A 23,690-nucleotide genomic window follows, 5' to 3' on the forward strand; every position below is an offset into this window, starting at 1 on the left:
GAAATCAGGAAGCTCCTAGAGCAAGCTTCTAGTCTGTGGTGCTCCTTAGCTGCATTAGCTGCACCAATGTATAGTGTCCTAGTCCTCAATTGGTCTCAGGTCTGGGGAATGTGGCATCAATGCCTTCATCATACAAGAGCTGTCTACACACTCTGGACACATGAGGCTGGGCATCGTCCCACTGGAATGGTGTAACTTCTGCCATTATTTCTGACATTAATGTCCGACAGTGTAATGTCTGACCACTCTAAGTCTTTCCTCCCAGTACCTAACAGCAGTCAGACTACCATTGGCTGTCACATGGATGTTTGTGTGACCTTCCAAGGATATGCCTCCCTAGACCATCACTGACCCACTGGCAAACCAGTCAGACTGGATGATGTTGCAGGCAGAATAACCTTCACCGAGGCATCTCTTGAGCCTTTCATGTCTGTTACATGTGCTCAGTGTGACCGTGGTGCCCGAAGTGCCAGTGGCAGACTTGCTAGTTCTTGTGTTTTCCGGTCCCTCTAGAGGACATCGGGCCAAGTCATGCCACAATTATGGAGTCTGTTTTGGGGGTTTTTTTGACAGTTTGGTCAGAAACACGCACACCAGTGGCTCGCTGGAGGTCATTTTGTAGGGCTCAGGCAGTTCTCCTCCTGGTCCTCCTCACACAACAGAGCAGATACTGGCCCTGCTGCTAAGTGGATGCTCTTCTCCCCTATCCAGCACTCCTTGTATAATAGCGAGTGCTCTGGTATATCCTCCATGCCCTTGAAACTGTACTTGGAGACATGGCGTTCCTTTTTGCAATGGTACATATGGATGTACCATATTGGAGAAGCTACCTGAATGTAATCTGTGCAACTTGAATGGACTGCAGATACTGCACTGCGCTACCAGTAGTGCCAATGGCTGTCACAAAATGCAAAACTACAACTACCATTAAGAAGAATCAGTGAGAAAAGATAAGAGTAATTGTATGTGGACTCTACCTGAAAAACTATTCCCCGTTTTGGAGGGTTGTCTTGCTGTCTCCTCTGTAGTGCCTCTTTTGTCACTTTCATTCCCACCACAGCATGTGAAATCGATTCATGCTTACGGTTCCAAACTGGACAAATCGATATCCCAGATGTTTAACTGACTCGGTGTTACACTATGAGTATTAAGTGTTTTAATTTTTGAGCAGTCTATATTTTACTGTTACCCCACAATGGGTGGAATTCATGATAGAGTAAGATGGAATATACGATGGGTCAATTTTACTGTTATTTTAAATTAATCTTACATTTAAATACTATTGATTTATACAACATTTGTTCCAACAACAGCAAATCCTGAAGAGCTTCTTTCATTTAATCCTTGACATTCCCTCACAACCTGAATAGGCATGTTTGAATTATTTACTTGCTTTGAATTGTATTTGTTCAGATGTTGATGGTCAAATTATAAATCGATACATTAAATTAAAATTGATGACTTTAAAATATGACTTGCTGAATACCTTAAGCTTTCTCTGAAGGCATAGAACACCATGATGATTCTCCACTGCAGTGAAATAAAATAACTTTCCTCCAGGACCATAGATCGACACAAAATGCAAGTGAAAACAATACAATAAATAAGAAAGACAAAACCAATAAACACAAAAGCAGAATCATCCACAATGCTGGAGGTTTTCAAGATGTAACGTGTGGTGTAATTCTCCACGATGGAGGGCAGAGAGACTGTGATGATCTTCTCAAATATCCATGCTATTTACTGCAGTGTCTTGTGGTCCAAGATGATGTAATTCCCAAACCAGGCAATGATGCAGCTATTCAGGATACTCTCTATTGTCCCTCCTAAAATTATTGGGGGGGGGGGGGGGGGGGGGGAGGGCTGCTGGGCTTTCTTGGCTATGGAGCCCAGGGGGCAGGGGGGTGCAGTGCTAAGTGTGGTAGTGGTGAACGTGCCACTTCTGTTCTGGATCATCTGAGATCTCCTGAGAGCTCCCGGGATCCAGTCGCGTATGGTGGTGATCAGGTGCTCAGTCCCAGAGGTCTGGAGAATAATGGTGATTAATGCTGAACTGAAATGCTATTAACAGCATTCTAATGTATGTGGCCTTTTTGTCCAGATGGGTGAAGGCCAGGATAAAAGGTCACAATTGCGTCATCTGTTTAATGGGACAATACCTGAACTGCAGGGGGTCCACTGAGAGGGACAGATGGATCTTAATGTTCCTCATGACTAGACCCTCGCAGCACTTCATGGTCATGTGCGTAAGAGCAACACACTAAAGACAGGACTCTCAAGGACACAGGACACTGAAGATGTCATCGGCACTGTTCAAAAACATGTTGAGATGTCCAAGGAACTATATTATGTCCTATGAGATGTCCTGGTCTGCACATCCCCTGAGCACTCCAGCATCCTTATTAACACAGTCTTCCACACATCAGTTGTGGCCATAGTCACTAGAAGGAGAGGAAGCCATCATACCATTCTTGGCATCAGAGCATTCTGAACTTCAAACCACATATAGATGTCATTAAGAACATTTGGAAGAGAAGCATCACCATCTCAAACAGGTGATGTCCTTTAAGTGATAAGAAAGTAATAAGCATTGTTATGTGATACGATGTGTAAAATGGATACGATAAACCTTTATGTACAATTTACCATATTGTTGCAATGTCTTTATCCACTAATCCCGATCAGTAAATTTCAAATTGTTATTCAAAAGGTTCCATGAATTATTCAATAACTGAATAAAAACTAATATTAAACATGTGCAATTACGATAGTAAGAAATGAGCGACTGGACCCACCAGTGAGTTTTTGGAATATAAGTGGTTTTACTTTTAAAAAGGAAACGCTCTGAATTCAGTCTTATGCCAATGTTCGTAGTTCATTATCAACTGATTCACTGAATATCTCTCTTCATTACATTTGGCCAATATATTTTATTCATCACTGAAAGCATGCTTAGGATTTCTTGAAAGATGTGCCTCACCATGATTCTAGACATATACTCATCTGAAATGTATCTCCAGGTCAGGCCTAATTTAGTAAACCTACCTAGCTAATCAAAGCCTTACAAAGCATCTGCATGTTAAAGCCAGGTGTGATAGACTGGGTTTGGAAGTCTTATGAATTTGAAAGCTCCGCACTAAATCCACATTCTTCCTAACAGTTCACATTCTTCAGTAGAAAAAGTATCAATTTTACTTTCAAAGTTACTTTTAACAGATCAAGCCCCTTTTCTTTATCCAGCTGGATAAAGTGTTAAAAAGTTTTCATGCGTTAAAATTCTTTCTGTAGTCAGGGACTGTCAAAACGTTTTGATTCACTGAAGCTACCATTGTTTTGGATTTTATGCATGGACACGAGGATATATGGGGTCTACCCATTGGCCTTGGCTATATGTGCTTCTTTCATTCTCATTTGCTGTGACCTGTCACCTCCCCCTTCATCGTCCCTGTGTATGCAGAGTGGTGTAGCAGGGAACAAGCAAAGGAACTTGAGACGAATCGGAAACTTTTTTCATATGGGGGTCTGCAAATGCTGCAATTTTTGTTATGTGTTACACAGATTTCTCATCACAAATATGGTGAAAATGCATGATAAATGTAAGAATATTGAAGCAAAAGTGCAAGTCAAGGACATAAACCTGGTTATTTGATTACATTTGAATATATAATGCTGTATTTGTCTGATTTTTTAGGCTAATTCCTTAATAAATGAATTTATTCATGGTTTATGGGTATTAATTGTGTCTGGGAGAAAATTATATATAAAAATAAAATATGAAACAGCCTGCCAATTCACTAAGTAGTAGTGGAACAAAGCTCGATCTTTTGCATATGAAATCAAGCTAGCCAGACAATCAGGCTTTCTTTGTGCTGCAAGTGCATTACCCCGAGACAAGCCAAGCAGACCCGTGGTGCCAGCTTGGTCCTTTGAGGAATACCAAGTGTGTATGATTCAGCCCTGGGGATCCTACCCGCAGATGCCTCTGTGTTTCCGCTAAGCCTGCAGAGGCCGTACTGTGGACGACGCAACATTAGCCCAACAATGACGAACACATCTTGTTGTGCAGTGATCAGATGGAAACATGCCTTCTGTTGTCCTTGGCCCTGCTCCGGGTTCTTTTTGGGTACTGTGCACAGGGCATGAAGTGAAAGTAAGAGACATACGTAGAAAGGAGGAGTTGCTGATAGTAGCTTCTGCTTTAGCTGTCAAATGAGTTAGAGTCTCTTCCTTATGTATCATTCATGTGTAGGTGTTGAACTGTGTCAGACGCAACCTACTCTGTTCACATCTAACTCAGAAGAGTAATCTTTAGACATTATACATTTCATATAATGTCATTAAGCAGGAAATGGTATAATTGACCTTGTGCACAGAATACATTTACGTCTGGACAAAAATTATATCACGTTGGCAAGCAGAAAGTACACCTAGTATTCTGTCTAGAGTCTATATTGTAGTCTAAGTTTCTATTCTGAATAATTAATAATATGTAACAAACACAAACTCTGCACATTAGCACATCCGATCCAATCCCAATGTCAGAAACACAGTCTTCCCTCCATTGTCCCACCCCTTTCTTGCCCTAGATATGTACTTGGCTTATATGAATATGAATCAGAAATGAATATAAACATTAACTTATGCTAAGCTATGCTAGATCAGGATGTTTTTGAGTCCATCCGAGCTTTCGACTCTGGATTATTTTTTAGGCTTTGCAGAATATGCTAATACAGCTAATATGGAGGCTTCACATGCTTGTCTGCAGTGTCTATTCAAATACCAGTAGCTGTTGCAGACGAAATGGGATTAGGGTGTCAAATATCCAACATCAAAAATTGGTTAATTGAGTAGAGAAAACTATAGATATGACATTGTATGTGCAGTTTAGTTTAATCTAAAAGTTTAGTTTCTATCTGTTTTATTTTAGCAATGTGTGATAGCAGGTATGAGCACAGATGAGACACATGTACAAATAATAAACTTATGAGAGATGCTCCAAAGACTAGGAGAGACGTGTGTGTGTGTGTGTGTGTGTGTGTGTGTGTGTGTGTGTGTGGGTGTGTGTGTGTGTGTGTGTGTACATGCATGAGTGTGTGTGTGAGCATAGCTTTGTACTCAGCTGTTTGTGTGTCCCCAATTCCAGAGTGGTGGAGTGTGAATTAGCTCCCTCAAGCAGATGGCCGGGTCCTGTTCTGCAGAGGTGAAAAGTATCCCATTAGCTTCTGAAAATTAATGGGTTTAACTTTTTAGTGAAGAGTCTTGAATAAACTTGACCAGCTTGCCTGGGATTCAGCATGGGTCCATATTTAATCAGCTCCCCATTGTTCCAGACACCTCCCAAACGCAAGTGTGCGTTCACAAACACACTCTCTCCCTCCAGCAGAACTGCTCCTGCTAGGCCGCACATGACAACGGTCTGGAGGAGCAGGTGACACACATTTAAACTGAGAGACAGCTTAATTGACAGAAAAAAAATCAGTCACATATTATTAATAATCGTTTCATGCAAATTGCAACAGTTGACATTAGGCAATATTCTATGCAACAGCTGTCTTCAATCAGAAGTAATTATAATGCTTGTCAGTCATGTCAGTGAAATAACAATCAACAAAGAGTATTTATAAAGGAGACTGACATTGCTCAAGTATCATTAAAGCAGTCTATACCTGATCTGGTCAGTGTTAAATCATGGTTAAAGCTGCCTATTCATCCATTTTGGTATTCCAAACTTATCACAGCAGGAAACTCAAGACTTTTTTGGGGCAAGACTTGGAGGAGTCAGCGTACAACTCCATTGCTTTATCAGTGTTTCTGATGAACAGCCTGTTCACCCTGACTGAACTAATATGCGGCTACCTTCTACATATAGACCCATATCCATGGTAGCACCAATCCAAGGTTAATCATACAAGCCTTTTCTTTTAATGGAGGAAATTGTGCATAGGTGATCAGACTAGTGGAGATAAAGATGTCTGAAAATAGACGTCATTTCAATTGCATCTCTTTTCACGTGCATTTTTGTTAGGAGAGAGCGAGGCATGCTTATGAATTTGAATATATTTCCATACACTGAATAAATTAAGAATTAATGTTACTGCTTTCAAGGCAATGTCACATTAAAACATTGTGCTGATTTGACAAGCATTTGGAGGATTTGGAGATTTTTTTACGGGCAAAGCAGGTATCAGATGGGACTACACCAGAGGAGGATCCATTCTATATACAGTATACAGTAGTTCTGCTGCATGGATTGTGAAAGGGCAGTGTCACACTGTTAGTCTTATATCCTTCAGCTCCGAGAATGTTTTACAAGTAAATCTCAAACCATTTTATTACATGTTAACAACCAAACAACAAATGCTCTCCTATCCCAGTGACTTATCACCTTTTGCGTGAACCTGTGCTAAATGGAATATGTACATTAGCAGAACTAAATCGTTTGTTTTGTTTGTTTTTTTTTCCCCTCAGCACCATTAAAAATGTGTGGCGGAGAGCGTCACCGAGGGCAACATTAAAAGGGTGAAATGTAGTGTTTCCTCAGGGAGCATTTTCATTGGTGTGATTTTGAGCCACAGCATGAAAACAATTCAAAAAATGGAACACAGATGGGAGAATAGCTGCGTGATTAGCACTGAACTCCGAGCACAGCCACCGCCGTGCTGCGTCGTAGGTGTGCTATTTTATGGCAAAAGCAGATGCATTCATAAATCCTGAATGTATCCAATCATTCTGTATCCGCAGCACAATGAAGCTAAGCGGTTTTAGCTTGATTCAACATGAAGCATTATATTTTTTATACTTTTTTTATTCTGGCATTGATTTCTTAAAATATGTTATCATCTATTAGTGATTAATTGATTCTGTCTTTAACATGTTCCCTTGTTAAAGGAATTTTAATCTGAGGTTGTATACCTTCATACAATGATCGATTTGTTTGTGTGTCTTTAACAACTCCTGCAAAGTAATAAACCACAAATAGTTTTTTAAACAAGTCTTGGATGTTTTGAAGCTGTTAAAGTGATTTCACAGGAAAGAGAGCCTCTCTCGGTGTGCTAGGCCTAGGTGCATGTTTAAGGTGATAAGATGATCACCGAGATGCAGTGTGTATTTTCCTACTTCCAAGAGACCAAAGACAGGAAGAATAAAGTAAAAACACGACATCAAAATGTCAAATAAGTGAGGAAGATTATTTGAGTCTGCCGCAGTGCCACTGACAATGTCACAGCATGAAAGAGCTCGTTTCTTTATCACACCGTTTGTCGTACAACCCTAAGCCTCTTTGTGCCAAACATCCGAAATAAACACCTTCCAGGCAGCGTGCATCCCTACACTAATTCAATCGATTAGGATCAAAAAATGAAGCTGCCAAAAGGAGTATGGGTAACATCTCTGGAGGAGAGCGGGGATTACTGGCAGGGACAGTGGTACTATGTTTCTCCTGACAGCACTGTACATCCCTCTAGTCTAGTCAATGGTGTGGGAGCCAGTGACAGCATCATAAAATGTTCAGTCGGACATACTGATCCAGACATACCGATAATACAAAAATGGGGGGAAAAAGTACAACATATATCTGAAAACAATACTTGCAGCCATCTTGAAGCTCAACTTTTGTCCAGACTTTTGACATTCTTGTAGATAACAGCATTCTGTGTAGTGTCAGGAACCACATAAGAGAGTCTATTCTGCATTCAGTAAGGTTTGAAATACTGAGGTACTGACTTCATTGACCTGCCGTTTGGTTGGCAGGAGTGTATCAGCAGCTCCAGTGCAAAACTGGAAAAGACAAATATGTATTTTATAATAAACTACATCAGCGTATAATGGAAAACTGGGTAAATGTTTTTATTCCTTTAACTATTTCCTTTGTGAACACAACTAGACAACGCAGCTACAACCAAGATTTTTCAAACATGCTTCACACCATGGATTTTATTTATTTAAGGCACTTTTCCTGTAAATATTTCACAAAATCGTGTGAAATATCACTGGTATGTTATAGCATTCCTAAACACGGAACTGAAGGTTGTTGTGTGCTTACATCAGCACCTAATACAATCACAGCTTTATACCCACAATATATAAGGCTTTTTCATAAGCCATTGTCAAGTCAGGCTAACAAGGTCATTGCAGCAAAAGACAGGAAAAAAAATAAACAGGCAAATCTATAGTCATAACACCCACAGAATGACGAGGAACAAGGAGAAACGTCTTTGTAATGCAGGGCATACACATACAAAGCAACATGGTAAGTATGTATAGCAATGATTTCAATAACTGAAAGCAGGGACTGCCAGTGAGGGCCAACCAAAAGCCGAGGAACAATCTGGAACATTGGTAAGAGCGCAGGCTCCTTGACGCTGACCTGTTTTTCATCCTGTGTCACCCTTTGACGTAATACTATAGATGGCCCTGATAGCCTTAGTGCATACCACATCTATAAAAAGTGGTCATTTGTTCAAGTCACTGGGGAAGTAGAATAACATTTGGTAAAGAAGCACCTATAATTTAGTTTAAACCTACAGTACGCTTTAGCTAATAGACATGGTCAGCTTACAGGCATTTTAGTTTTCTGATTGCATTGAAGAGCTAAATTTATTGTAAAAGAAAGATAAGGCCTTGCTGGTTGTATTCTACGTATGACATGGAGGCCACCTAAGGGTATGTAGAGGACCTCTCCATTATCAGAGTGGGGTCCATCAGAAGAGACAATGTTAAGGAACTTTGTTGGTGGACAATATGAACTGTGTGGAGGGTTATAAGTGTTTATCATCCTAGAGATCATTCTAAGATTGCATTGCTAGGCTGAAGACTCCTATAGCCCTGGAGTCTGAATATTAGATTTCTCCAAAGTCAATAGAGGGCCTAATCATTAAAGGGAATAAATATTCTCTCCTCTCAAAACTATTTTAAGATGTGCTTGCTTTGCTGTGGCTTTTTTTTTTATTATGAACATCATATTGCTGACACACACTTTTTAGCCTCATGGCTTCTCATATAAAACTGAATGGAAGAGTAGAAGGAAAGTTGCCAGAAACACAGGAACGACTTTATTAGACTGGAACACTTTGTGTATCTCCTACAAGGAGTCTGGGTCTATTAAAATGGAGCGAAGTTAAAAAAGAATGCATAATCTTATGTCAAATACCCCCTTGGGGTACAGCAGACCTTATTTTTGCTGGACCAAACAGAATCAAGCAGAGAAAATACACAGACAAAAATGCTTGGCAATGTTCATGTACATAACTAGGCATGAATCACTGCCACTTTGCCCCTTATCTCCAATAGTGCCCTTTTCGGTAGACACTGTTTCATTCAGTTGTTATACCTCCCACCTGCAAAATTCAACTGCTCAGTTTGCCTGCATTTGGGAGACCTTGTTGAGATAGGTAGATCTGGGATTAGCACCCTTCCACAGCCCTAAAATTTACCATTAGAAAAATAAAATAATGAGCTCAAGAACAGATGTAATATTACCACTGATGACACACAAAAGATAGATTAAGTCACATTCAGTTGCCACAAAATTCTAGCAGTTGGTAACCCTGTATGAGATTGTAAAAAAAAAAACACACACAATGTCATTTCTAAACATGAGTTTCTTTATTGTTAGTCAAATGTTACTACTGTTCCTGGCAATATATGCAGCAGGACTCTGTGTCACTTGCTTGTGACCCTTATTGTTTATGTTGCTCACACAATGCCTTTGTGTCATGATGCCAAGAGACAAACAGAGGGGGCATTGGTATTCGTGTAAGGTGGTGCATTATGTGGTGGAGGAAGCTCTGAGAAGCCGTAGGAGACAATTTGCTTCTCCCCCCTCTAGCCTCCCTGGCAAGTCAAAGTTAATTAGTTTATTTATGAGGGGGCTGGAGAGAGTGGCAAATGAAGACTTAGCATTGTTACTTATACAAACAGAACGACATCTCGGGCAGATTAAAGCAGCTGGCCCACTGCACAGCTCAACGTGAATTAATTACCCAGGAGAGAATTTGGAGCTGATCTAATGCTGCACTGCATGGTGGGATTCAAGTGGATGTAGGAGATTGTATGGGGAATCCAGCAGAGGTGGTACTACAGTCATTGCCTTGGGCCACTCTTACATATAATCCTAATCCCAGACCTTGGTAGGGAGCCACAGAGAACATCCAAATATATCTCAAGCATTGCTGTGATGACATTGCAGCACATGTAGCAAAAAAAAAAAAACATATTGCCTCACTATACCTTCAGGTAAGATGTTAGCCATTTGGAATGTGCTTGATCCTAAAGTCAGATGCATTATACACGTTAACTTTGAATAGACCACATAGCATATATGCTATATATTATGTATAAAATATAAACATATATCTTTTCATTAAAATTGACTGCAAATGTTAGCACCGGTAATTATAGTTGATGATAGATAATAATAGTGTCTTGTATTATCAATGTAATATTATGTTGTTTTATATTATTATCTTGCTTTTATATTTCAAAACAAGATGAAATTCTATAAAATGAACAGCTACTAAACATTGCATAGGTGCCAGGTTTAAAAAGCTGTTTCTGCTCAGATGTACTGAGTTATTAGCAGTTGTTGGCTTTGAATTGTATCTTGGTCTTCTCACATACTATATTTCTGTTTTTCAGTATAGTAATATCAATAATGATATGTCTCCCCAAAACTAAGATGCAAAGCATTGACAGATGATCCTAGGAGCCAGTTGGGCATAAAAGTGGAATTTAATGTTTTGCATCCACTTCTGAAAAATAAAAGCAGTAACTATTTTCATATTTCCCTGCAGTTCTACAATCACACAGATCACATCCATGTCAAGAAGAATTTGATTTACGGCTGCTAAAGGTCACTTGTGCTTTTCATCTGTGTTCACAATGGTTTTCTCATCAGGAATTCCAGTCATTGTCTGTGTTGTGCTACTCTTATCACAACGTGTAAACAATGTCTGTTCTTCTCCTCTATCCGTCTTTTAATCCACTTAATTAGTGAGATCTGTAGACTTAAGACTTCTCGGAAATAGAGAAGATACAAAAAAAAGCAGGTTTTGAACATTATCATCTACTGCATGTTCAAAAGGCTTTAAAACGAATGCCTCATACTTTAACATCCAGAGAGTTCGTCTTTTGCCCACAGGCATGCCCTGTTGCCCTGCTGCCCTGCTGCCCTGTTGCCCTGCTGCCCTGTTGCCCTGTTGCCCTGCTGCCCTGTTGCCCTGCTGCCCTGCTGCCCTGTTGCCCTGTTGCCCTGCTGCCCTGCTGCCCTGTTGCCCTGTTGCCCTGCTGCCCTGTGGCCCTGCTGCCCTGTTGCCCTGTTGCCCTGCTGCCCTGTTGCCCTGCTGCCCTGCTGCCCTGTTGCCCTGCTGCCCTGTTGCCCTGCTGCCCTGTTGCTCTCCTAGAGAGTCCAGACTTAAGCTCGAGTCCCAGTTGACCAGTGTGCTGTTTTTCACCAGAAGAACACTACTATATTCTCCTGAGAATGGGAAGAAAGAATCCACCTTTTCCCCTTTTGCTACAAGTGCCCCAACAGGTGTGTGTTTTAGATGCGAATTTAATCTGACTGCACACGTGATGCAGGTTGAAAAGATGATGAGGCGGAGGCTTTGTGCACTGGAGAATGTGTGTTCTTCTGCGCAAAGGGGGAGACCTCTACTGAGATGCTACTACTAATTAAGCTAACATCATTAACTAAATTAGAGGAAGGGAAATATTTTAGAACATCGAAAACAAAGAATAAGCTGAATTTAAGCACAGCTCTGTAATTGAATGGTTTAATGGGGAACTCTGAAAACATCCATTGTTGAGGAAGTATCTACATGGGTGGGTCTGCTCCAGAGCTCATTTGCTGTTCCTCTCAATGATTACCCACACCTGCAGCTCATAATGGTTCATTTACATGTCCATTTACAGCATTTAGCAAACGCTCTTGTCCAGAGCAACTTACAGCAGTGCAATATTCATAAATATATTTTTCTAGTAGCCTGCCTCAGTTTGTTATACGGCCTCTCTTCCCAAGTGAATTATATATATATAAACCTTTGTGAACATATAGTGATCTCTTGTGAATTCCCTACAGTGAAAGGGAAGTAGCCTTTCAAACCACAACTTTAGTCAAATGCTGATGCTAACAGTCCACTCTTGCCTGATCAAAATATACAGATAGCTTATAATAACTACAGCATCCATGTGAAGCTGTGTGACGTGCAACCTTTCATGAATCAGAAATTACATGTTGCAGTCTTGCATAATTTTCCAAGATATCTCCAGGTCAATTTCCAGTGAATAATTCATATTTCATTATTGAGGAAGTGGATGAATTTTAATATTTCCATACATGTATAATGTGACCATTTACCCTCCTTTAATCATTCACCAGGATCTCTTAAAACACAGAAGCAGGAAATTTTAAACATAGTGGGTGTTTCTGTTTCCTGCACCCTCGGTGTTATGCCAGACGGTGCTAAAGATGTTCCCTCAGTGCATGAGCAAGGTCTCCATAGAAATACATCTCATAAAGATACAGGTCACTTTGATTAATATTTCACAACCTTTGTTCAGCACAATATATAAAAGTGGCCATAGCGTGAAACTGCTGCATATAAGAAATTCATGTTACTGAGCCTTTCTTGGCAGCCGGTTGATAAATTCAGAAGGCGAAGTGTGTACGTGCCATCATAACTGTTTCATCTGATATTCACAGCAGTAATCCATGTCAACTAGTTAGCACTGATTCGTGAATGGAATTATATAACACTTTTTTACATATTTGCTTTAAAAAAATTTTGAATGAAAGATCCTTTCACTTCCAACTACATAGACATAGTCATACAGTTCATTAAAAAGTAATAAACTGATTTCTCTGCAACATGTACTCATGCATTGAAAATGATCACAAAAAAAATAATTACATAAATATTTCTAAAACATTCTGTATATTAGGAAGGCCAACATGAATGGGGCCCAGCAGTTAGTATCATCTGTGTTCAGATGCTCATGTTTTGCACTGCATGTGTGACCGTGACTTTTAAATTTCCAAAACAAGCCATCACTTCTGTAGCACAGTGATCATCCCTGACATTTATGAATTAATAAAAGGCAACAGAATGTCAGGGTATCTATTTGTAGGTTTGCCCGCCGAGCACAGACACGTTTTACCTCACATTCTGCATCTAATCGCACATGTGTGCACAAACCACACACTAGCATATTAGGCAATTAATTAGCTAACTAGCACGGGGTCCACGCACACGGTTTTATGGAGAACATTACTCTGCCATGATAAGGCCTTCACTGCATGTTTCCAGTATTAACAAATGTATGTTAGTGACAAATAACGTTGCGTCAGACCTCCAATGTCTGATGGGATGAAATCTGATTCGCAATGTTCTGTGGATTTTTGACAGGATGAAATGTGTCTGATTTGCCCTGAAATGCTCATGTGATTTCAGCGGGCTTGCCGCTCTGAGGATCATCCACGTGCTTCTGCTTCTGTTTTTCCTGTCAGCGCAGGCACGTTAGGAACACCACACTCTTCAACAAGCTCCAGGTGGAACCCTATTGTGGTTTTTCATCTCATGAAACCCTAGTACTGAAGGGCTCCGTCAACCATAACCCCAATATAAAACTCATATCTTTAAATTGGCATGACTTGAGGGACGTGCTTTATCAAAGGGTACAACAAGAGAATATAGTGCAAGGACATGCTGGCATATTATAATATGCAGATTGCTGACATTTAATCCTCTTTCTTTGGTATTTTCAAAAGATTCGACCTACTGTCTTTGTGGATTTGAAGCACTTTGTCACTATTGCACTGCTGCAGAAGGAAATGTAGGTTTAATTTGAACACTGGGGATGATTCAGTATTAAAATATATAATAAAATCTCTAATGCCCTCATGCCTTGTGTGTAGCTGTTTTAGTTAAACTAATTGCTTAAAACTGTTAACATTAAATTGTCACAATAAACTGCCATAAAATAATACAACGTAGGCTACATTAGAGAATAAATCTTGATGTCTCCCACTTACACATCTTAGGTTAATTATAAATGCAATAATGCCTTTAGCTGGACAAATGGTGATAAAATCTCACCTCCATTTGTATTCGCCCTGTCTTTCTGCATTTATCTGCTGCCTTCTGTGGGTGCTGTTACTAAATGCCGTGTTGTATTTAAAGAATGAAAATTGTTTATCTATATCACTAATTTATGTTTAGTTCCTTTACGTCCTTCTCATAGATTGTTTTAGCCATCTTGTTGAGACAGAGATGTTATATCATATAGCAGCTGGAGCAGTGTGATTTAAACTAGGTTTGACCAATCATTTAATCAGTTGGTGTAAACAGAGAAACATATTACCACCAGTGGCAGAGCTAGACTTTTTTTCAAGAAGTGACCAAGGCTTTATCAGAGGGGTCCATATACAAATGAACGAAAGGAAACACATATTTTCTCTTAAAATTACCATTTCCAGTGGGGTGGCACTAGGGGTGGCAAGGGCTTTGTTGGGGGTGGCAATTGCCACCCCTGCCCCCCTTTGGCTCTGCCACTGATTACCACTACATCTTAAATATGATTTCGAAGCTCATAACCAGTGAAACTGAAGTACCCATCATCTACCAGCTCTGTTCTGAGTGCTGCTTGCAGCTATTAGTCTATAGTTTACTTCCTTGACCAAAATAAAAAAAACAATATCACATGTAGAAATATTCATACTGCTTGACGGGAGTCTTGGTTTTCGGTTTGTACGTCGGATGGTTGCACCTGTTTGATCGGGCACATCACACTTGGCAAGGCGACAGTCAGAGGGCAGGAACCGATGACGAGGTGAGGCTTCTTGGTTCCAGACATGACAGGTGCTGATACACCCTGACAGGGGCTGATAAGCCCCAATGGAACCCCCACACTATCCACAGCAATGTAGAAAAAAAGGGTTATCTCGCGCCTGAGCGGTGTGTTTTGCCTCCGTGGGCGCACGCTCCACCTCACGTGGCAGCCCCCCCGGGCTCCTCCCTCCCCCTTCTTCTCTCTGGGCCCCGCCTCTTGGCCGTTTACAGCAGCTTCCGAGATTTCATCCTCATTGCTGTCATCATCTATGCTTGATTAGCTTTGCCTGATAGAATATAACAGCCAGAATATCAACAGACTAGCATGCCAGGAAGAATGCAAAAATTCCTTTTTTGTTTCTTCAGTTTTAACTTGTAAATCTCCTTTGATGCCAGAACGGTCAAAGGATATTGACCCAGCAGTGCTGATAATATTGTGCAAACTAATCATTACTGGTGATTAGCTAATCATACATGTGATACACACTTGATGCAGCGTTGTGTTGCTGCGCTATCATCACATTTACCTGTAGTCCAAATAACCTTTGCAGCTGGCTATCTATCATCTTAATGAATTGCGAATATACCTTGTTAATCCAGAATTATTACAGATTAGAGCAGTATATAAAAATAGAAAGCTATTTTAGCTAATTATGCCCCGAGCCACTTTTGACATTATTGGCAATTAAAATATGTCAAGTAGAGGCCCAAGCTGCATGCTAGCTAACATCCAATCTAGCAAACACGGTTTTCCTGGGAGGAGACGAAGATAATTCAGGGAGACATGTGGAATAATGATACACTGGTAGCAGCATTTATCAATTTGTTATTGAGGACCATGTCAAAATGACTTTAAGGTGCTTATGTTTTTCCAAAATGGGAAGAGTAGAGGGAAAGTTGTCTGAGGATACCCATGGACACTTGCTTTGACATATTAAGTAATAATAATAATAATTATTATTATAAATCATATTAAAATTTCTAAATAGAATTCTACATTGTATTTCAACCAATAGGAAATTTTGTCAAAAAAAAAAATACTGACACAGTTAGGCTGCCTTATATTCAGACCTTTGAGATTTTAATTTCATTAATTAGATACGGGCAACTCTTATTTAAACTAGGAGAGAATAATTTTATCTGGGGGAGGAACTAAAAATAAGTTAAGGCCATATAGGCCATATGTGATGATGAGCGAACAGGGGCAGGACTGAAGATAGGAGCTACATTTATAAGGGCAAATCCAATATAGTTAACATTAGCATGGGTCAGGGTGGGGGGGTCAGATAGAGGAACAAAAACGGAGTACATAACTAAGAGCAGGAGACTAAACACAAACAACAGACAAGGAACAAGACAAAAATTAAACATGTAACAAGGAAATTACCAATTGAATCAAACACAGGAAGTCAAACACAGAACATGACGTACATAATACAATGACCAGTGACAAAAACCAAAATTCTCAGAGTTCAAATAGGCAGAGTAATGAAAGGAAGCTAAATATTGGATCTGTTAAGGCAGGGCAACCCTAAACCAAAACATACACTATATTGCTATATATACACTATATGGATTCAGTGACATCCCATTCTGAATCCATAGGGTTCAATATGATGTTGGTCCACACTTTGCAACTAGAACACCTTCAACTCTTTTGGTTAGGCTGTCCACAAGGTTTAGGAGTGTGTTTATGGGGATTTTTGACCATTCTTCCAGAAGCGCATTTGTGAGGTCACATATAGATGTTGGACAAGAAGGCCTGGCTCTCAATCTCCGCTCTAATTCATCCTAAAGCTGTTTTATTGGGAGTAGGTCAGGAGTCAAGTTCATCCACGTCTTTACGGGCCTTGCTTTGTGCACTGGTACACAGTCATGTTGGAGAAACAAACAAACAAACAAACAAACTGTTCCCACAAATTTGTGAGCATGGAAATATCCAAAATGTCTTGGTATGCTAAAGTATTCATAGTTCTTTTCACTGGAACTATCGGGCCAAGCCCAGCTCCTGAAAAACAACCCCACACCATAATCCCCCTCCACCAAACTTTACACTTGGTACAATGCAGTCAGTACCGTTCTCCTGGCAACCCATTCCACTTTTTACACTATGCGCTTCAACATCCACTGACCCCGCTCCGTCAGTTTACATGGTCTACCACTTTGTGGCTGAATTGCTGTCATTCCTAATCACTTCCATTTTCTTATAATACAGCTGTTCTACAAATTTCATGATTTCACGAATGCACAGGTGGCATCCTATCACAATTCCACACTGAAATTCACTGAGCTCCTGAGAGAAACACATTCTTTTGTAAAAAAAAAACAGTCTGCATGCCTAGGTGCTTAATTTTATACATCTGTGGCCAGAGGTGTATAATTCAGGTTCAGAAAGTAAAAGTCCTCAACAGGATTTTGCTCAGGCTTCCTTGAGCATACCAAGCTTGAGCAAAATCCTGGTGAGGACTTTTACTTTCTGAACCTGGATTATACACCTCTGCTTGTGGCCATGAAAGTGATTGGAACACCTGATTCCTATAATTTGGATGGGTGAGCGAATACTTTTGGCAATATAGTGTAAATAAAGGTCCCAAGGACAATGACACCACAGGAACCACAACACAAGGGGAGGGGCATCTAAATTATTATCAAATGTGTTTAAAATTAAATGAAATCATCATAATTGTTTTCTTAGATTGGTTTACTAGCTATATCTAAATTAAGAAGTAAACAAACATCATAAACAAGAATTTTCCAGCTATGCTGATTTTTTTCATCTTTATATCTTTTCCTTATATTTAAATCTTTCTGTATCTGTCTTTCTGTTGTGTTAAATATTGTGGTCAAATGTTGTCTGGAGGATGGGTGTATCAAGCCTACACCCGCCAAAGCTAGTCCAGCTCCAGAAACACCATCAAAGCCCTAACTGATACACTGCAAAGCTACACAACTACATGATCAAACCTGACTTTAATGTGAATTTTCACTGGCAGCCAATCTGCATTTGAAATGATTAAGATACCACTCTCTCCATTATCTGAACCAAGGTTAAGGAATTATGTCTTTCATTCAGTTCAGCCTTGTGTCAAGAGTGATTAAAGCAGTCTGTGAGTTTGGTAAAATATTCAGGATTATATTTAGCTAAGCATGCCTGAAACACATATGGGACATGCCTCTTACACTGGAAGGTCAGGTCAATGATAGGAGGTCAGAGTCAGAGCTAGTGTACATGAAAGAGATTACGACACTTGAGGGACGTACGTTATCAGGACAACACATTGTAGGCTATGCTTAGCACTTTGTTTGAGACTGAATTGCCACTCGACAGCATAATCAACTCATTCGGTATGTGATATGGTTTGGTTCAGTGTGAGGAACTAACATTCTCTACGCATGCATCTAAATGGGTAAAAAGAGCATTTAATGTTAAGATAACGTGCCTAAAAACACCAGGAGTGTTACTCGTTTTTTACAATAGTGTTACTCGTTTACTCTTACACACACTCACGCCACAAATTTACACTACAAACACAGTTTTCATTTAAGACAAGTCCAGAGCTCAGAAGGTTACAATGCACATACAACCAGTCATGTTCCAAAAATATCAACAATAAGCAAGACGACAAGGAATGTAACTGTACGTATTCTGTTTAAGCTTCCCTCTCCAGAGTTTGGCCGTTAAAAAACGACGAAAGACAAACAAAATAAGCAGGTTCCACTCAAATCGAGCAATTCCATATCAGCTTGATTCAATCTGACAGAGACAAAAGGCCAGAAGTGGAGTTCTGGTCATTTCATTTCACCCACTTGAAATAAATGTGTTTTGCTCTGTGTCATATGCTTCTGCCTTATACCTTTTGGGGCAAAACACACCTTTCCTAATCCATCTCTTGCAGGTTCAGCTGCCTATGTTGGGTTGATGTCTAATGTATTACCTCAGGGAGAGCAAACAGCACACTGGAATGTTTAGACTGTCTTGAGAATTTTTACTTTTATAAATGATCAAATTATAAATGAATCATGTAAATCTATCAACACATTCAATGTGTCTGTAGTAACAAAAAAAACTATTTGGGGAGAACAAACCCTCAGCTTGTGTAGGTTGTGATTTTTTGTTATTGCATTGAGCATCTTACCCTAGAATCCTGCGAAACACTGATGAGCCAATTTGTTAATGCCTTATTTGTTATGCACTGTTTTCTATGTATCGCCACTTTGGGATGTAATGGACTACATATACCAGTGATCAGGTACATATCAGGTAAAACAAAAAAAAACACAAAACAACAGCAACTGGATTGCATTATAATTACTGAAAAGACTAGCAGTTGGGTTACTGGAGCCTAACACTGTGGCAGGACAGTGGGTATTGGGTGTTCTGCTGCAAAGGGCATTCTCACCAATGCAGGCCTGCTAAGTAATGGAAAATTATATGTCCAAAACCAGGGGTGGAAAGTAACTAATTACATTTACTCACATTACTGTAATTGAGTACTTTTTATGAGTAATTTGTAATTTTCTGAGTAGTTTTTGAAATATGTAATTTTTACTTTTACTTGAGTACATTTTGACCCAAGTAGTTTTACTTCACTACATTTGAACGCACTCACATTACTGAGTAAAAAAATATTGATGGTGAAAAATTAAATGCAGGCAGAAATTTAAACTTCTGAGTCCCAGAACTGAAGGCCAATTGCGTGGCCTTGCCTTGCGCTCCCTTTCCATTGTCTCATAATCAGGTCGTAATCTGGTGCACTTTTTTTCCAAAAGGATGAGATTGTTCTATCTTTAAATCTTCTATCTATCAGATTCTGTGGGATCCTGTGGGCATTTTATTGTGAGTAGTGGAATGCTGTTGCATTTTAGTTTGATTTGTGGCATCTTGTGGGCACTTAATTTTGTGTGCATTTTGTTTTTTTTTTATTCTTATCATAGTGTTGTCCGTTAGACAATAGGACTGAAAATTGTTTGCACTTTATGGTACAGGTTGTGACTGTCCTTGTGCTGTGAGGAAGTATGTTCCTGAGCCCAGCTGATCTGCAAGTGTGGATGTGCACTTAAATACGCTTTGAAATCTATTAAAACAACTGAATTTGGTTCATGATTCATCCATGCATTAAATAACTGAAAGTAACTAAGTAACTTTTACTCAAATTACATTTTAAATGAAGTAATTTTGTACTTTTACTCGAGTAAATTTTGAGATGGGTAATTTTACTTTTACTCTGAGTAGATTTTAGGCAATGATACTTTTACTCAATTACAATTTTTCAGTACTCTTTCCACCTCTGTCCAAAACTAATGGAAAAACAACCCGGTCCCATGGCTTTAATGTAGTAATCCACTGGATTAGGTTACACATACCTTTTTAATAGGTAATCAGTAATCTGCAGTGGAATATGCTTATTGAGTACCCCTCCCAACCAATGCACAGTTTGAATTACAGGCCCTCTATACACTATTTAATGATCAGTTTCTTACCACAGGTGTCACGTCTGGCTCCGCCTTCAACCTGTCTGTCTTGCTTCCATGGTGTTCAGCTGTTTCGAGTTTTGTTTGGTTTATATTCCCTGTGGTATGGTGTCAGTGTTTGTAGGTCAATGTTCTATTGTTCATGTGTCTGTAGGCTTGCTTGTTTTCATACACATCTTTGCTGTTTACTACATGTGGTTCGAGCGTCTACTATGCCTGGTTTTTTCATGTTCCTCAGCTCTAGTTTGTCTTAGTCGTTTGGCTTCCCTTTTTGTGTATGGCCCTTGTGTTTCTGGTTATTGAGTTCTGGTTAGTGTATTGGTTTTGTGTTATGTAGTCATACCCCGCTGTCCCAGTGCCCTCCATGTCGGCATGGTTCGGCTACAAGAATCATATTAATAAAACTAGCTCTCTTCAGCACATGTGTCTGCCTCCTGGCTCCAGCCCACTACAACAGGACTGCTGTTGACTGAATATTGTTTTGCCAACCCTCCAGTGACAATGATAGGGGTATAACCCCAGCACCACATGTGTACCAGCTCAACACCCACACCCATGCCAGTTATCATGTCAGAGGTCATGCTGTGCTGAGAGTGAGGTGTCACCCAAAACAAATATCTAGCCAACACTTGGCCTGCGGTCAGACACCGGCCACCTGCAACAAATATAAAATAGCCAGTGAATGTAGGTATAATGTTTCTAATACAGTGTTTGGCAAGTGTAGTGTAGTGTGTGTGTGTGTGTGTGGTGTGTGTGTGTGTGTGTGTGTGTGTGTGTGTGTGTGTGTGTGTGTGTGTGTGTATCGCCATGCATTCCCCATCTGTCATAGTGCCGAGGTGGGAACTGAGTCGTGGGCCTCTCACTTCATCATTTTCGAATATTCATGTGGATTTTCGTGCCGCTGTTTTTCCGCACAGCGCTGTTGAGTCACAGCGAGCCCATGTTGAGTCCTCTAATTTTCACATTTCAGTTTTGTTGCCGAGGGGCGCAAATCTGCCCCTTCCACCGGCTGCTCAGACACGCATGAAGGCGAACGCGCCATCTCTCTCTCTCTCTCTCTCTCATACACACACACACACACACACACACACACACTCACACAGACACACACACACACACACACACACTCACACAGACATACCCTCAGCTTCTGTTTACAGTTACAGACTTCACTTAGGCTACCTCCCTATGGTGAACTTTCCTCTCGGTTGCCCTGTTCACTAGCCGTGCAGAACACTTCAAATGGCATGGAATATTTAATTAGCTCTGCCTCTGCTGATAGCGTTATCGTGGCTGACTCTTAGTCCATTTGCATGTCTTTTTTAACAGTGAGGTTCAGAGGCTCTCTTTAGGGGATAGAAGCAGTCAGACCCCTTAAGCTCACCCTCCCCACATCTTCAGCACCAACCACCCACACTCCATTAGCATGCCTTTGAATAGTCGGGCAGGTTTCAGCAATGCAAAAGCGCTTCCTGAGGACACCGAAGGTATTGCCTCAATAGACAGCTGCACATAAATGACCACCAAGGTGATTTGGAAACCCTTACTGTAGGTATATATACTTTTGATAATGTATAAACACACCCTCTCAGAAAAAGCTCAAATATAAAGCTTAGAAACTATGTTTCTCCGAAGTTAAGCAAGATGACATTTTGGAACTTGGCATTGATGAATAACATTTTTGTTCAAAAATTTGCTCTATTATCACCAAATTAAGGGAATTAAGTTAATTGCAATGAAAGAGAGAAATTGAGAGAAATTGTTATTAAATTAAGCGATGATGGCTGTGGATAGAACTCAACAGTTATAATGTGACTGCCCTAGGAAAGGCTTTTTCTATGCCGGACCTCTTGTTAACCTGCAGGAAATATGTTGGCATGTACTGAGTCAGTGCGAAACACAAAGATGTGTACAAAGGTCAAGCCCTGTGGGGGAGCTCAGGGCAGTAAGTATATCTGTGTGTGCTATGTGTGGGGAGGAGGTATAACCTTAGGAAATGTTACCATGCCAACCAGACAGGGAAGACCATTCGAAATTGGTTTATTTTGTAATCTTGGAAATGATCCAGAATGATCTGTGAGATACATGTGTGTCTTGCAGTGTGGATCACAACCATAAAATGATCTGTTCTGGTTCTCTGCTCTGCCGGTTTTCAAGCATTCTCAGCATTTCCTGGTCAGTAAACATAAATAATTTAGTGAGTGACTCATACTTGCCAACCATTTTAATAGTTCTGCACAGTTCTGCATGTTGTAAATTACTTTGCATATATGTGCCAATGTACCTGATTAAAGAAAGAAACATTATTCTAATGTAAAATGTTATTTAAAAAAAGATAATAATGAATTGGTTGCCTATAGTAAACAGGAGTCACTAGCTAACCTTTGCAACCATGGCTTTTTTAATAACCTCTTTTGAAAAGTGTTTTTAATGTGCCTACCAGAGAGACTCTCATCAGATTCATAAAAACACAACACATATTTGTGTTCCAAATGCCACATCTGCACTGACCAAACAGTAAGGGATGCCCAACATGCTAAAAGCCTAGTTTATTGTTAAAAAAGGGGCAGATCCTAAAAGCAAATGATTAATTGCTAATTTATCCCTGGTACAATTATTATCCCTTATCCCATTATAACAATTATTTCTATTGCCGTGGTTGAGAGGCAAATGTCTGTGACAAGTCCAGTCTAAAGGGCTTGTTTGGGTGTGATGTAGCCATGCATGCAATGTATGCAGCTCTCTCAAAAAATCAGTGCTATACAGAAGATCTGATGCCAACCTCAACTGTACAAGGCTTGAGAAACAAATAAACTTAATGATTACCATATATTGACTGCTGTGTACTGTACTTTTTGCTAATACAATAACATATACATAACACATAACAGCTGAGAAGACATCAAGTTTGAATCAGTGAATTTCTGAACAGAATCAGAAAAGTTTTTTTTTAAAGGCTGCAATACAGAGACATACCCCAAATACTATTGTACGGTGCATTTTAACAATTAATTCAGAAATCATCAGCCTACCAGGCTGTAGGACACCCGGCTGCTGTGTCCCTTCTGTCCTGAGCCTGGGATCCAGCCTGGGATTTTCATCTCTCCTCCACCATAGCGTAGTGAAGCAGTCTGGTGCCTGCATGGTTTGGTCAACCACTTAGCGTTCTTCTCTGAACACGCTTGTGGAGCACTCCGACCCTACATGGTAATTCAGAAAAGCAGTGGCACACTTCACATGCACTTAAACTGGCTGTGCTGACTTGTGGCTACATTGGTGATGCTGTCAAAAGGAAGGTTGCTAGTCTCTACCCAACCCCTTCCCCCAGGTGTTTGAGAGAATCTCTTAATAGATGTCAACTTTCAAGAATGTCAACTTGAGGGTTAGGGACTT

At 40.1% G+C, this 23,690-nt stretch overlaps 1 long non-coding RNA gene across 3 annotated transcripts; it reads right to left on the reverse strand.

Moving 5' to 3' along the window:
- Nucleotides 1-1,859: 1,859 nt before the first annotated feature.
- LOC143523464 (uncharacterized) lies at nt 1,860-23,462 on the reverse strand. Of its 3 annotated transcripts, none has more exons than XR_013133352.1 (5): nt 23,330-23,462; nt 5,283-5,416; nt 5,121-5,192; nt 3,971-4,126; nt 1,860-2,441 (listed from the first exon to the last, which is right to left on the reverse strand). It is a non-coding gene; the product is annotated as an uncharacterized LOC143523464 (long non-coding RNA). The 3 variants fall into 3 exon arrangements; XR_013133353.1 differs by having other exon boundaries at nt 1,860-2,025; nt 2,160-2,441; nt 3,971-5,192; XR_013133351.1 differs by having other exon boundaries at nt 3,971-5,192.
- Between the last annotated feature and the right edge of the window lie 228 nt (nt 23,463-23,690).

The sequence above is a fragment of the Brachyhypopomus gauderio genome, chromosome 9 (assembly GCF_052324685.1).
Source record: "Brachyhypopomus gauderio isolate BG-103 chromosome 9, BGAUD_0.2, whole genome shotgun sequence".
NCBI classification, from domain to species: Eukaryota; Metazoa; Chordata; class Actinopteri; order Gymnotiformes; family Hypopomidae; genus Brachyhypopomus; species Brachyhypopomus gauderio.